The sequence below is a fragment of the Oxyura jamaicensis genome, chromosome 2 (assembly GCF_011077185.1).
Source record: "Oxyura jamaicensis isolate SHBP4307 breed ruddy duck chromosome 2, BPBGC_Ojam_1.0, whole genome shotgun sequence".
NCBI classification, from domain to species: Eukaryota; Metazoa; Chordata; class Aves; order Anseriformes; family Anatidae; genus Oxyura; species Oxyura jamaicensis.
Genome location: NC_048894.1, coordinates 89,685,014 through 89,700,336, shown reverse-complemented (window position 1 = coordinate 89,700,336; position 15,323 = coordinate 89,685,014). Strand labels below are relative to the sequence as shown.

General features: G+C 42.8%; 1 long non-coding RNA gene across 1 annotated transcript; it reads left to right on the top strand.

Moving 5' to 3' along the window:
• The first annotated feature begins 10,545 nt into the window (after positions 1-10,545).
• LOC118161641 lies at positions 10,546-14,791 on the top strand. Its single transcript, XR_004748113.1, has 3 exons — positions 10,546-10,638; positions 14,381-14,533; positions 14,662-14,791. It is a non-coding gene; the product is annotated as an uncharacterized LOC118161641 (long non-coding RNA).
• The last annotated feature ends 532 nt before the right edge of the window (positions 14,792-15,323 follow it).

Here is a 15,323-nt window from a genome sequence, read left to right as displayed (position 1 = left end):
TTAAACTCTTCCCAATGATGTCTTATTTCAAAACAAGATGGAAGGACTGAAACTTTCCCCAGTTTATGTTGAACCTCCTCTCAAAATCTCCAGATTTCAACAGAAAGAGTCATACTGCACCCCACTTTGAAAGTTTCTTTTGAATTCCTGGGAGGAGATCTGTGTTTTTTATTTGTGCGTCATCTTGACTTCAAAGGTGTAGGAAAGCATTTCAGAAGCCATGGCTTTGGTCAACGGGCCTAGTTTGGTTGCTGATCGGGACGATGTGTCCTCAGACTGCTACAAAACCGGAGTCGCAGGAAAATGGTAAGAGAACATTCATTACCTCTAAATTGCTTTCACTACCATATTGTTAACTTGGCAACAAAATGAGTTTGGAATAGATCCTGGAGATTTTAATTGCTTGAAGCAATCATCTTGGCTATTAAGTCACCGGGGAGAATTCACCTCAGGGAAGCACAAGGCATAGAGCTGATTGCAACTGATCACTGGTAGGCGTGAAATAATTCTCATGTATAAAACATTTGTTACCTCCCTTCAGGTGCTAGTACCAAAGTCACCACCATAAACTCAGCAGCCACAGTTAGATCTCTCTAATATGTTACTCCTGCTTTAAAGAGGTGCATGGGAGGGCCAACAAACTCACAACACAATATAGTACACGTCCTTAAGTATGGGCACTATAAATATTTAGGAGGGAGGTAAATTAGTGACTGATTAATGAACTGTCAGGTAACCTGTCAGTAAAGGAAACAAGATCCAGATGTCTACATTCACTAGATGATACCACTTCTGAAAGTATGAGCAACTTTGTCAATACCTGTGTGAGTGATACAGCATCTGGTCTTCTCTGTTACAGCACTGGTACAGCTGTAGAGCACATTTAGAGCAAAATCTCTCTAAGAGACTTGACAGGGAGGAGAAGGCATTTCAAGGACTTAGTGGACAGTGCTAGATGTATTGTTTGGGAGGTAGGACATAAGACATAAAAAAAAAAAAGATAGCTAAATATGTTTACAGTCAGACAACCTAAGCTTTATCATTTTTTTAAGTGTCTGCCACTTGGCAAGCTGTTCATCTCAATTTCCTTTTCCTTTTGTGAAAAACGTGGAAACCGATCTCAGTTTTCATTTGCTGTAAACTTGAGTTGTTCTGTGAAAGCTTGAGGACCTCGAGAAATTTACAACAGCTGAGGATCTGCGTTTGAAAAGAAGACAAGCTCACTGTAACCTGAGGCACCTCACAGGGGAAAAATAAAACCTGTCAGCAATTTCCACCTCTTCCTGCAAGGGATGAGCACTGGTGACCCTGACCCACAGCTGTGTTGGCTCTTCTGGATGCAAGGCAGCTGAGGCATTCTAGCTTCTTTTTCTAATGCCCTAGGCATTTTTAAAGAACCACCTCAGTGGATATGACTGTCCCAAGGCCATAACACAACCAGCTGAGCCCTCTCCTGTGTGGTCTATCTGGGTCAGTGAACCAGGCTGACTTCACCTGGCAGTCAGTCTTGCAGTAATGACAATTTATTTTGACAAAATGAAGTGCGTGTTCCAGGCAGCCATCCCAGTATCCTCAAGAGTTAGCCTCCTATGTAATGTGAATAGTCCTAGCTAGAGAAGCCCTGCTTAGAAAAGTCCCCTGTCTATAGGCATCTTGACATACACTGGCAACTTTTTGTTGCTTTTTATAGAGCAAGTGTCTTATAAAATGCAATATGCATGAGAAAAGGAGAGAGATGAAAGCAGAATTGTAAAGAAGGAGGAGGTTCTCAAAGTCCCCATGGTGACGTAAAGGGGAATTTACAAGGTCATGTTGAGCCTGCTTAAAAATGTGCTGATGTAGAGAGGATGACGGGAACTTTCAGAGACAACTGGGAATTGAGTCACTTGTCCCTGCCTGCTGCTGCCTCCGCCTGTGACTAATGTTTGCAGCTCACCTTTTTCTTCTTTAAGCAGCTGATGCGACCGATGCTGACTCAACTCCAGGGGATGGAAACATAAGCCAGATTGAAGCCAGAGGTGATCTTGTTTCCATGCATGGGGTTTTATTTTTCATTGTTTGATTAGGATCACAGCCACATCAAAGGCACTGGAGAAAAAAGAAGGCACGTTTTTTTTTGCCCTTCACAAAAGGTCTTTGGGAATTTTAGCTCTACCTCAGGCAAGGGGGAGGTGATGAAGTCCACATCTAGACCAGCCAATTCATTTCCCTCCCCCTCCCCATCCCCACACTTGTCTGAGCCTTTCTGTAGGGAAAAGATAGGGGAAGGTGACTGCGGCTGATGAAAGTGGTGTTAGTTATGTCAGCTGCTCTTGGAACTAGAGCTGAGGAATCCGCCTACTGAGAAATACAGCCAGAAAATAATCTGTCCCAAAGAGTTACTGCAGTCTCTGCATAGGGCACCTGAAGAATCTTTTGAAGGGCGTCTTTTTTCTTATTACAGTAATATTTTTCAGGTTCACAAGGTGAGCACTGTATATGGGATGCAGCTGGCTACGGTGATTAATGGCCCTTTCTGCTAAGAGTTCCTCTGCAGATCCTTTGGCATTTCATGTATTCAGCAAAGCTTATTTCCACTTAACTGCAGTCTCTCTTGGTGGCTCAGTGTCCATTTGGGCCCTTGTAAAGTATATCTGCATGCTAGTTAATCTCTGCTCTTGTCAAGGGGTCTGCCTATGTCTCTCTCAAATGCTCCTCCCGCGGTGCTTTCTGTCCTTGCTGCTCTGATTGCAGTTCCAGCTGCCAGTGCTTGGGAAGATAGACTTTTTTTTCTTTTTTTCAACATCAGTAGAAATGCCTCTTAAAGATGAAACAGTTGTTGAAGATGTGGCAGCAGAAAAGTGCCTTGTGGTGGATAGAGAGGGCGATGCTCTGTGGTGGGTGGTGGAGATGGCAGCTTGGGCAACAGCAGTGGCACGTCCTTGCTGCTGCAGAGTATTTGTAGCAACGTAGCTGTCAAGAGGTAACTGAAGCTCTAAATTGCCTTCGTGTTCACACGCTGCTGTCCCCTGGTCACAGGTTTTTGCTTGTTTGATAGCACGAGGGAGGTGACAGAAAACCAGAGCTGCAGATTGCCTTCCTGTTGGCAATGCTGCCACTCCATAGTGTGGGCATTACTTGCTGCCCTCTCTGACCATCTCTGCTGGCTGCTCTGAAGCTGAATGCTGCTGCTTGCCCTTTGTGATGATCAGACCAGTGTTATTTCATAACATTCTCATCCTTCCCCATGTGGAGTTGCTGTTAATTTGGGATTCGGCACAATAGCACTGCCTGCCCACTCACACTGTGTTTTGCTTCTGAGTTGGTTTCCTCCCTTTCAAAGCTCTCTTCGGGTTGCTCCAGGCTAGCTTCACTGTTTCGCTCTGCTTCTGGGCATCTTGCTGACCTGGGCATCTTGCTAACAGCTTGGCTGCGGCTGGTGCGATGTCTGGCTCCTCTCAGCCTCATACCATCCTGTGTCTGGTGCTTGCAAATCTCAGATGAAACATTTTTTCCCACTTCTGTTTCCTAATTCATTTCTTCTCCCCTTGGATATTACTGCTAGGATGGCTGACATTGCATCTGTTCATCTCCTTCAATGTGCCAATGCAGCTACCAATTTTGGTGAAAGCAGTGTGTGTGTGCCCACAGTGGTCCACAATGGTCCTATTTAACCATACAAAGCAGCTTTAAATACAGTTTCTTCAAAAGTATCTGATAAAGAGGTCATGAATTTGGTGCAAAATTGCCTCTGATTTGTGTTGTTAAGACTTGGAAGGAAACCTTAATCTCTGCTGCCTCTCTTGCTTTAGGTTTTGGTGCCCTGTATGTTCTCAAGGATAGTATCTGAACTTCTTGCTGTGCAGCCCAACCTCCATTTGGAGATGATTGCTAAGCTGACACTGTCTGAAAAGTTTGAGCTTGTGCCGTCATTGCCTTTGCTTCATAAACCAGAACGAAGTAAGTGTAATTTTTTTTTTTTTTAATGAAGTGTGATTTTTTTTTTTTGTTAACTTGCATCTCTGTCTTTGCAGCCCAACACTGTGGGCAGTTTGAGTGAAAACAAGCAGTGAAGATGGTGGCTATTTGATGGAAGATGATGTATTCCAGAAGCATAATTGCTAGACATAGGCTTGAGATGCAAGGGTACGGCTCTGAATTGTGGTGGGTTTTTAGGATGGCTAAGACTGCAGTGTGGTGTCAGAACTAGAATGAAGAGAGAGCTTAACACACACAATGAGATCTGAGTTCCTCTCGAAATGCCCATTCTTCTAATCTAGGGTTTAATTCATATTATTTGTAGTGCTTGTGATGGTACTTTCAAGATCTCTCCTTGAACTGGGGTCTTCCACTGCATTTGCACTAGTGTGTGTCTCTGGTGCAAGCACAGCAAGTGCACTTGTGTTTGATATTTGTGCAGAGGAAGGAGCCAGAGGAAGGTAATGCAAAGCTGTCAGGTTGGAGGAAATTTATAGCAGAATGGGGAAGTCCCTTTGATGCCTCCTAATCCTAATTTACAGAGTCCGTTGCTATTGTGTTTTTTACTGGTGATGGTGACAAAGCCAGAGAGATGAAGAGGGCTGGAAGATTTCAGTCCACCTCTCTCATTTCTGTACGAAGAAGACTGAGAATGACCCAGGCAGAAATGAGATGGATTTGCAAATGTTTGGCAGCCTTTGAAACAAGAGTGTGCATTTTCTATGTGCGTGCACCTTTTTCAGAGGTCATTGCTGTGCGATGGGGAGGTATTGCTCATGCAAACCGGGATGGCAATTTCAGCCCAATGGCTGGAATTCACATAACTGTCAAACTAAACGAGTCTGGAGCACAAGCAAAAGTCATTTCAGAAGGTTAAATCATGAAATAAACACCACTACGTGCTTTAGGCTTTAAATTGTGAATCATGAATGTCAAACACTTGAAGGTATCAGCATAGCATGCTATTTATCACAAAACAAACAACTTAACTCACTGAACACATTTGCAGAGGTCTCGTTCTTCTCCCACGCTTGACTTCCAGGCAGATTCAGAAGTACTTTTGTAAGGAAGGGCTCCTTTGCTACAGGATGGAGAGGCATGAAATGGCTAACCCCGAATGCAGGCATTGTTCCAGAGGTGCTCTGCAATGAAACAATGAGTATGCTCCACAGCCATCTCTTGAGACTGTTTATTCCCATGGCATACCTGAGAGCCAAGCACAGGAAAGCCTATTAAAATGAAGAGGAGCCGTGTCGTGCTGGCACACAGCAGAGCAGCTTCATGCGTGCCTTCTGCTGCGGCACAGAACGGAGGTGAGGGGAGCAGCAACAGGTCTCAGCATGCCTATGTGTGCAAAAGCTCCCCAAATCTCGTAATATCAATAACCCTGCCTGCCCCACTGCTGCTGGAGGCAGCCCTCAGCCCCATCTCTGCTCTGCAGCATCCCTCCTGTGGGTGCGATTTGAAAGTCAACTCCAAAGACAAGGCTGGGTGATTACTGTGTCTTTTAAGCCTGAGCGTTGTATCTTAATCAGTCTGATTTACTATCTGATTCAGCACATTAGCTGCAGACTGTGCAGCTTCCCAAGCTCGGTGGTATAATGAATATGCATGCATTCAACAGTCACAATTAGCAGGCAGCCACTGCTGGGGAAAGCAAACAACCTAGGGTCTAATTCCACCCTTCCCATAGTGACTTCACTGGGAGAGTAACTAAAATACAAGCCCCTGAATTTGCCCTTCAAAGCAGTGGCAAAGAGGCCCTAATGTCTCAAAGACCTATTTAAGTGGCAAGGTTTGGGTCAATTCTAATTTTACCTGAACCAGTTTGCCTATTCCTATGTGGCCCAGGCAAGGAAATTGAAAGCACAGAGCACGTACAGTACAGTACCTACATCAGAGTTTGCTTCAGGACTGGCCATTAGGGTAAGCTTCCTCCTCTTGCTGAAAGAGATAGAATTAATTATTAAACTTCAAGAAAGCAAAAGGGTTAACAGTGGATGGATTCAGCATTATGCAATTGTCAAGAGAATTTGAGGCAGAAGCTCCTCGAATAACTGGGAAAAATATGCACAATTACAATTATATTACTTCTCTTGTCCTTCAGCTTAACCCTTTGGTGGACTGTAAACTGAAATAGTTTTTCAGAGGCTTTGAATGAATCCTTACACAAAATCGAAGCTATGATTCAAACCTTGGGTTTAAGTTGTGCTCCTAGCCAACTGATTCACAAAGAAACAACAACATATAGTTATTTCATACAAAACATTTACGTTTAATAAAAATCTGACAAGCATTCAAAACCACGTGTGAAGTAATTTAAAAAGCTCACAGAGTAGTAGAACATTGTTTTATTGCATGCAGAAGCAGAAAGTCAGAGCCTGAACTGCAGCAAAGGAAACCTGAACTGTATCCAAATCTGAAGGAGATAAAGGTATCATGCTGGTTCGTACATACAGGAAAGGAGACTGAGTTGTATCACTGCGTGGGTCTGCTTCATCCCTTCATGTCGCTTTCCCTCTCCTGTTCCAACAACATCAGCCTCATCCTCTGAAGTTCTGCATGGATTGGGGTTGCAGAGTCTTTTAGAGGCTGCTGACCCAGATATGATTAACATAACTAACTATAAATGCCTGTCCCTGCATCAAAATCTTCACCTTGAATTCAGCCTAAACTAAACCACCAATATACACAGGTGAGATGAAGTGGTGACCGGTTATGGAGCATCTGATCAAACTCACCCTCCTAGGTAGACTTTCAGTAACATCCCTTGTCGCTGGAACCCTGCTGCATGCCTGTCTGCTTCCGTGGGCTGTTTCTAAAGTATATACTGGGGCAATGTGTCCTTAACACACACAGCAAATGTGTATTTTGCACATGTGAAGTCTGCAACACAGAAGCAAAGCGGCGCTTGTGCTTTCCTGGACAGAAGCTAATAATTTTGGGCCAAGTCAAAGCCTCTTTGCAGAACATGGGGTCAGTTTCTTTGCCTATCCTTTGGAGAGGTGATAGGTGTCCAACAAGAAGGGAGAATAGCATGCTAATGCACCTAAAGATGACCAAAAAAAACCAACCACTGCCAAATGCTCACCTCTCCAAGATGGTTTGTCCCATTTGCCTTCAAGCTTTCCAAGAAAATTACATGTTCCATCAAATCTGGCCAGTGGAAATTCAAGGAGGCTGCTTTGGCTTTTGCAAAGCTAAACAGTGACAGGGAGACAAGATCAGGCTTATAATGACAGGATATTTTCTACTTAGCTATGATGAGATTAGCTTCCCTGCATAATATGTGCTGACTCTGCAGAGGCTTCTAATTCACACCACTTGCATTTATTTATACATCTTAACAAAAAGGCAATAGCTACGCCTGTTTAAAAATAAAGCAGACTTGCTCTATTCACCCTCTACCTCAATTGTTTGTCATTTTTCTGATGCACAGATGGAGAGGGGGGGAATCTACCGAAGTGCAATTTGGAAGTAAGAGCGGGACAAGCACTTCGGGCCCGATCCTGACGGCTGCTCTAGAGTGTGGGTGCTATGTCTGGGGTGGGGGGTTGCAGGGGTTAGGGAGCTGCGAGCTCTCTCTGTTGGGATGCCACACACATTTCGTGATGTGTGGACCTGGCTGTATCACAAGTCCCTCTGCCTGGTCATGAACTGGTGGAAGACTTTCTGATGCTGTGTTGAAACTCAGAAAAGAGCATGTGGAAAATTGGGCAGTGGCAAAAACAGGGTCCAAACAGACTGAAAAGCTAGGTTGTAAGGAGCTGGAATAGAACAAGGAGATGGATATGCACATGGAGATTGCACTCTAAATTCTGACCTAGTGCTCCACTACTTACAATACCTATGTCTGAATTCATATCAGATGCTGTGTATTAGATCTACTTGTTCCAGGCTGTTGGTAGTAGAAGAAGGAGTTTCTTCTCCATGGTTCAAGATGCTTGCTTACCTTTAGCTTGAGGAAAAGAAATGTGTTTTATGGAAAGGGATATACTGAATTAATTGCTGAAGTGCAGAGGGAGGGAGAGCGGGATGATGAGTACCATTTAAAAAGAAGAGTATTTGGCAGATGCAGATTGCTGGTCAATTTGTGCTCTCAAGTAGCTGCTGAGATGTCAACTGGAAGGGAGACAGAGAAAGGAAAGGAAGGGAACTTATCTTCATGTGCATAAAATATTAAGGCTGCTCTGTAACCCTCTCTTAACCGTTCCCTCCAAAATGAGAGTCTGAGTGGTTTGCAAAATCTTTTCAAATGAGCCTTCCCTGTTTGAAACACTCGGAAGTGCAGTGTGACAGGCTCTTAACAGCAGTAGGCACCATATGTAGCAGTTGCTATTCTTTGTGTATGTGCTGTGCATACATACGGTCAGCAATGAAACATGTGGATGGGAAATGAATGAAAAGCAGCCCAGGAACTTGCTCTTTTTTGTTGTTGTTTGTTTGTTTCCTTGTTTTCACTATTTGAGGCAAGCAGCTTTATGCATAATGTGCACATACTTCACGAGTGTGAGAAATAATAACGTGGAGCATTTGAAGGCAGTTTGTGGATTGCCTGCCCAATTCCCTGAGGTGTGCCTCGCTAATTTTATTCTTCCTTTAGGAAGAACTTTTTTGTTGTTGTTGTTGTTGTTACTTAAAAAAAGAGAAAACACAGCACTTAATAAAGTTGCTGTTGCTTCTTAAACAAGCACAGCTGCAAATACAATGGGAGGAGACCTCAAAAAGAATCTATTTCAATGGTGATAATATTTTTGAATGGGAATTCTGATGTTGGGGTGAGGGTGTTGGGCAGGGACTGGACTGTGGGGAGGGTTGGCAGGGTTTGGGATGTCTTCCTTATAGTTGCAGGGTGGTCCTTGCTGGGGAGCAGAGCAGCTGACATCTGTGGTTGCCATCTGGTTGTGGAGCCAGCCTCTGGGGGTGACCAAAAGAAGCAGGATCCTGGGGAAGTACAGGGGAGATTGGCCCCAGAGGGAGCCTTGGGCGGATATCAGTGGCTTGCACCGTCTCCCAGTCTTTGCAAGGTCCCTCCTGGTGCTGGGCATCGACCCTGCTCTTAGTAAAAGGAGGGTCCTCCTCCCCCTCCCTCGCAGCCCTGCACAGTGACTCACTGCTAACAAGGAGTTTCCCTCCCATCCTCTGCAGGGACAGATTAGCCTTATTTTACAGCAAGTAGCAGCAGAAGTACTGCCGCTCTCTGCTAGCACAGAACAAGCAGCTCCCCTGGGAAAGCCAGCCACTACAATCCATTTTACCCTGCAGGAAAATAGGACCCCAGAGGAGCTGCATGCCTTGCCCAGGCTCGCCTGGTGAATCCGTGGTGGTGGCGCTCAGCATCTGCAAGAGCTGAGCTCGTGGCTGGTTTGTGTTATCCATCAGTGGGGCCCGGCACACCGCACCAAAGCAATTGTTACCTAAGCTTGCTCAGCTGGCTGCTCTCGGTGCTTTGGCACGCTCCCCATGCATGCATAGTGACTGATGAATGCACACCCCATTGAGTGTTATTGCTTCCTTAATGCGCGGCAATTTTTCCCCCAATATCCTAACTGAGACTGATGGCTGCTGTTGAACATCCTTTCTCCGTTTGCCGCAACCTGTGTTTATTTACAGGAGCGCACTTTGCATCAGCTGTCACTCCGTTCTCACTGAAATTCAAGTTCCAAGTTTGCACAACAATAAAAGATATAAATTAGCCGTTGTAATTAACTGAGTGGCATGAGTGAGCTTTCAAATTAGGACGCTGTTAGGTCCTAATTTTACAATGTGCACACGAGACCTCAAATACACATGAAGAGAGCCAGTGGAGAGAGGGGCTGGGCACTGGTTTGGAGCACGGCCTCCCTGGGTGGAAGGCGGTGTTTAACCTCCCCATCAGCCTGCGGCGTGCAGGCAGTTGGTTGAGCCCTTTGTCATTTTGATAGGCGGTGATTTGACACCGGCAGACAGGAGAGGCAAGAGCATTGCTCTTTTTTAGGTGAGGGCAGACAATAAACCTCTGGAAGAAGAGTTAAAGCTAGCATCTTGCACGAGTTATAGACTGCAGAAAATCAGAGGGAGGAGGTCTGACTGTGACTACAGCTGAGAGAAAGTTTATGTGGACAGGGAACATATATCCCCAGATCAGGAGCTTCCTCGGGGAAGGATGCTGTGCTTAGGAGTTGAGTCCTTGAGACGAGGCTTTACAGGAGTTTGGACAGCTTGTTAACAAAGCAAAGCAGAGAGTGAGCCCCCACACAGCTCGTTAAAATCCCAGGTGGATATGCAAACTGCTTTTTGTGCTCTTTCTTATAACTGTTTGGGGGCTTTGACATACCTGGTCTGTATTTATATCTGTGTAAGTCACGTCTTCCTTCATTTTTACCTTAACCCTTGTCTTTTTGTTGCAAGATGGTGTCATGGTAACGGACCCACAACTAAGATATCCATATCTCGGCATCAGGCAGCCCTTGCAGAAACATGATGTTTGACTGTTCCCACAGCTCTCCAGCAAAACCGACACCGTTTTCTAGGATGCCTGTGGAGCTGGAGAGACTTCATGACAAAGCTTCACAGTGAAAAGTTTAGAAATGATAATTTGTGTTTTCCAGGAGGTGAGTGCTCATTAATGCTAGCTAGTGGCTCCTTGGCATACAGTATGGAGGTGGAAAGAAAACATGAGCTTCTGCATGGCCCAGAAAGGTCAGGAAACAGCTCTGCCTGTCTAAATCTTTCACAGAACAGTTATCTGTTTTGATAAAATTTTGGATTTGGGAAAATCTGTTGCATTTATTATACATCTGTTTTCTATGGTACTGCATTATTTTATTGTGTTACATTAGTATTTCATGCTGAAATGTTTCACATTATTGAAACAAGTGATTATTTTCTTACTGGAGAAAGTGATTAGCAAAACAAAATGTTCTGATGGCTCCAAACCATTTTTCCCCAGCTTTTCATTACATGGGAAATCTGAGAATGCAGCTTATTTGAAGAAAAAACACACTTCATGTATATGACCAGGGCTAATGTAAGATTGTACTACATGAACCTTCAAAAGATTAGCAAGCATTTAAATCAAAGCTGACTGAATAAATTGTAATGAATAATTTATTCAATTAAGGTCTCTTCTGTTTTCTCTTTACCAGTTTGTTTTCTAATAGATTATGACTAATTTTGTTGTTGTTTGAAATATTTTACTAATAATTTCTGTAAAATATTTGATCAAGAAAAGTGCCATCAAATTGAACAGAACATGTAACCATCAAGCAGAATTTCAAAGGGAATTTTGCAGTACCATAGGATGTAGATATTCTTGAACTGTTTTTTTGCAAAAAGGAAAATGTCTCAGCTCCATGAGTGCTTGAAGTAATTTCTAAGTTTTCTGTTTTCATTGATATTTTTATATGTAAGGAAAATAAGACGTAAGAGTCTCAAGCTATAGGTGGGTGTTAAAAAACAAGTCACTGAATGTATTTGATATTCAAATTTCTGTGAATTTTGTTTACACTTACAAGATGCATAGCTTGGATGATTGGATGATCTCACCCTTCCAGATAAGTTTCTTATATGACTCCTCAAGTTGTGCCAGGGGAGGTTCGGGTTGGAAATGAGGAGACATTTCTTCTCAGGAAGAGCAGTCAGGCATTGGAACAGGTTGCCCAGGGAGGTGGTGGCGTCACCATCCCTGGGGGTGTTCAAGGAAAAGTTGGACACGGTGCTTAGGGACATGGTTTAGTGGGTGACATTGGTGGTAGGGGGCTGGTTGGACCAGGTGATCTTGGAGGGCTTTTCCAACCTTAGTGACTGTCTGATTCTATGATTCTACTCAATTGCATTTTAAGTCCTGACTTCCAACAACATCCTAGGAGCCAATCTTTCAAGGAGAACTTCTGCCCTAAAGTTTTCCACAGGTACTTTTGCCATGAGCAAAAATGAATAAAGGTCTTTTCTAAGCTTATCAGGTCTGGAAAGGTTTCATGTTTCAGTTCCACTTACTGTAATTCCTGAATAAAGTCAGAGTTGCTTATTTTGGAAAGGCACACACTGGTATTTTTCAATGGCTAAGCTGACTTCAGCCAAGCCAGTCTTGACTGACCACCTTCTGCACAGCTGTCTTCTAGAGGACACCTATGAGCACCAGAGTCTGTCCCTGAAGCTATGTGATGTTGATGCAACAAGGCCTGTAAGTCCTGCATCTCAAAACTCACCGTGTGCCTGAATAATTTGCTGAATGTATGCAGATTTCAACATGTGCTCTTCACAAAGCATAATTGGCACCATTGAAAACTGACTGGGAATGGAGGAGTCTGGACATTTCAGGCACTGATCAGACATATTTTGAAGATGCTGTCCCCTGCCTTGCAATTTTATGGTATTTTCACTAATAGATGAAAATTCACTAAATATGAAGCTTTCTAAGGAATTTTCTTGCTTCTTTAGTTCAGCTGAGTGAAGCAAGCTTACATATTAACTGTGTACACAGAATTTTGATTAAATGGCTAACTTAGCATTACTTTAAAGTCTAATTTTAATTGGGGCTTTGCTAGAAGCTAGAATAATTTTCTTCCTTCTTCCCCTATTAACACTGATGTGGGTTGAAATGTCGTTGTATGTTGCCATAGCCTGTTCCTACAGAGCTGAATTAGCATGAATCACCAGTGAATGGAGATAAGCTGCACTGTCCCTCCCGAACACCAGTTCAACATTCTTACCCCTAGGATACTTTTGTGGAACTTTCTATCCTCCTTCTATGCAGTTTGACTCAACTCCCTGAAACAGAAATAGTTTCTCAGCAAAGACAACTCTGTTGGTTTTGCAGGCAAAAGGTTTCCTGCAAGAGTCATGGGACTGTGTCTGGAGAAGGCTTTCCTCCTCAGGAAGGACAGGAGGTGCCCCTGGTCAAGGCTGGGGCAAGTGCCAGGGCCAGGGTAATACCTGGACCAAGCCATTGCAGAGGATTATGAAGTCTGAACGCGAAGTGTGAGGAGCTCACCCACATAACTGCTGCAACAATAAAATTTCTTCCTCAGGCATGTGAAGATTTCCAAACAAAAATTACAACCGGGTGATACCCTGACTGAGAAGCAGCTTTGCATCTGGTCTCCAGGCATCCTGGGAAAATTCAGCTATGCATTTAATAATGTTTTTCAGAGCAAAATAATTGCCTTGGGAAAGGCTTTCTTTCTCCAATATGTTTGATAGAGGACAAATATAACTTTCAATTGCAGCTTTCTTGGTCAAAGACCATCCTGGACACAGATGCCTGTGCAAGTGCTTCAATTGATTTTGAAAGGGCCAAGGCTTCCCTCTTTCCCTGTTTAATTTGTCTCGACAGGGCTCCATGCACTCTTGGCACTAATTCAATGAGAAATAACTGTGTGCTTTAGCAAAAAGAGACTTCAGGATGGTCTTGTCAATGCTGTGAAGCCAATTTAAGCAATTTTGACTTAAGAAACGTCTAACAACCTTTTCACATACTAGTAAGGTGGTTCGAGAGAAGTTAGTGGTTTCAGAGTGATTAATGAAAACTCACCTCACACTTGGAGCTTAATTAATTCTTCTGTTAAAGGAATTAGGGCTTTTGCTGTTAGCTGAAAGTGGGCCAACCTTCAAATAACATGACACGTACCTTAGAAGGAGGAATATTTTAGGGCCAGTTGGTCTTGTACTGTCTTTATATGCTTTGCAGGTATTTGCACATTTCTCTTCTGCCACTTCAGATAAAGACCTTACCCTGAGCAAAATCTGTTCCTTAACAACTTTAGTTTATTCAGCAGTTGCTTCATGCTCTGTGAATGATGAAGCCCATAAGACTGGACATGGACTCTTCTCTGGTCATTTTAAAAATACTTTTTTTTTTTTTTTTTTTTTTTTTTTTCAAAGAGTTTAGGCTTACCCACAGTAATCTTTTCTGGTTTGGGATCGAAAGGCATTTCTTCAAAGCTTTTCAGTTCCCTTAAATTCTCTGCTTTATTAATGCATCAGGATAAATCAAGAAAGTCAGGACGTTTTTCTAATACTTTCAAAGTATTTAATAAGAAATGAAAGAGGATTTCTTTTGTTCCTACAGTTATGGCTATTGAAGCAAGCTGTCGTAGTGACAGTTATTTGGTTTTTGATAATTTTGTTATTTGAGAACAGCTTAGAATACTATGCATACTGTTATGACCTGTTATCACACAGGAACATAAGGCAGTGAACAACACTTGAACAGCAAAGTCTTGTACAGGCAGGGAAGAAACAATGATTTTTAAGGGTAAAACACTCAGGATACCAAAAAATCTGTTTTAGATACGTTCCTCAGCTATAGGCTTTCTGTGGGTCCTTAGAACTGTTGTTTAGGGTGAAATATTCAAATATGTTTAGGTATGCAGCTCTCATGGGATTAAACAGACTTTACTGACTACGTTGGCTTTATCTCTCTGAATCTGTCTTCCTCCAGGCAACGATGCTTCTTTCGTATACCTGTTTATTACAATTGCAAGCTTTGGATGAAAAGCACTTTGTCTTCATGTGTGCCACTTCATCAGCTAGCAAAGTGGAGTCAGGGAGCAAGTATATGGAGACCAAACACGGGTTATTCTGCACTGCATAGGTACGTGTGTGCTTACATATCCTTACGCAAGTGCACACTATCTCTCCAGTAACCTTTTCCGTCCCTTCGTAGCTTTGTCAGTGTCAAGGTAAAAATGTGTTCTCTTTGTTTCTTGTCTTTTTAAGCAGTTTTCCTGACCCGCTGTTCATCATTTTTCATTTGATTTGAATCTAAGCTGTGAGGAAGATGAACCTTTCACCTGCTGAAGAACATCACTCTTGTGAATGAGAATCTATATTAAAAGATGTTTAAATTCCCTGCAGAAATGAGTGTTTTAAAGGTAGTTAGATCTATTGCCTTTCAATTCTGACTTTTCATATTGCATTATATTGCTCAGTATAATGTGTGAAACATGTAAAGGGTACATCAGAGTGCTATGGATGTGTTTCTGACTATGTGTTATCTACTATATTACACAACATGAAATTTGTTTAAAAAATTAGACAACAAATTCTTTCAAAACAGGATGACACAACAGAATGACTGAATTATCATTTGAAAATATGGAAAAGGGTATGTCTGCATATTTTAAGCATAGCTTTTCCACATACTGCCTTTAAAAGGAAATTCTGCAAAACCCCTCGGTTTTGATAGAAGCAAAAGGAACAGAATTTGGTTCCATAAAACTTTTTTCAATGAAATCTATATAAATCCTTAATTAAAACACACTGTCTCTCCCAGTGCTACAGGAAGTCAGATAATAGAACACCGGCACCCAACATGCTGCTCTAGACAGACTAATTTCCTATTTCATTTATGGGCCTAACAAATAGTTCACTTTCTCTTCGTT